We start from the raw sequence: 1,193 nt of genomic DNA, 5'->3' as shown, positions 1-1,193 counted from the left end.
ATACAATATGCACCTTTAGGCCTAACCGGCCTAAAGTGTCCACGACCAAATAAGGGCATATTCAAGGTCTAAATAATAAAGTCGGCCTAACCGGCCAAAAGTGTCCACGACCAAATAACGGCATTCAAGGTCTAAATTATAAAGTCAAACACTTCTGGACGGCTCGCCTCTGAGGAGCCACAAAATATAATTATAATACTACATTGTCATAAAAGCATTTTGTTTACAATAAAATTTGCGAGCTCACTAAACATATGAGCACCCACCCAGTAGTGTGTGTGTGTGTGTGTGTGTGTGTGTGTGTGTGTGTGTGTGTGTGTGTGTGTGTGTGTGTGTGTGTGTGTGTGTGTGTGTGTGTGTGTGTGTGTTTGTGTGTGTGCGCGCGCGTGTGCGTGTGCATGTGTTGCTTTGATAGGTTATTGCTTTACGATCCATCTTTCAGATAGTGAATGACAGTGAATGACAGTGAATGACTGTGTGCGTGCATGCGTGCGTGCGTGCGTGCGTGCGTGCGTGCGTGTTTTCACATTCATTCATTCATTGTCATATCCGTTCATTCAGTCATGTTGGTGTTGGCTAGACCAGTGTGATGAGAGTGACGTCACTAGCATAGACTCCCATTGTAAGAATGGGATGCGGAAATGTCTATGTCTATCTCAATGAGGAAGCTCCAATGTTTGTAACTACAGCCCATAGCAGCCGAGATCAAAGTGTGACGCGACTCTCTCTTATACGGCTCTGGGCTAGACCACACTCTCACATTGTCTTCATTGTCATATTCATGCATTTATTCATTATCATATTCATTCATTATCATATTCATTCATTCATTCGTTCATTCATTTATGTTCATATTCATTCATATTAACTTCATATTCATAGCTCTAGGTTCCAGTTAGATTCACAGTGAATGAAACTCAAAGCCAGTGTGCAAGGCAATAAAGGCTATACTGTAGGTCCTCCATTCAAAAACTGAATGAATGAGAATAGTATACTGTACTACAGCCACAACCTGGGAGGATATCCTTCCTGTACATTCCCATTCAGAAATGACCAAACCTCTTATCTCCATATTCCCCCCCCCCCCCCCCCCTCCCCAAATTGTACCATTTTATCATGAGTATTAGTGAGGACTAATTATATGAAGATAGGTTGAAAATCGGTGAAGTCGTCCTTTAATAGATACTTCATCC

This window comes from Gymnoscopelus microlampas, assembly GCF_963454915.1.
Source record: "Gymnoscopelus microlampas genome assembly, chromosome: 7".
In the NCBI taxonomy this organism is placed as follows: Eukaryota; Metazoa; Chordata; class Actinopteri; order Myctophiformes; family Myctophidae; genus Gymnoscopelus; species Gymnoscopelus microlampas.
Note: the sequence above shows the minus strand (reverse complement) of the source record.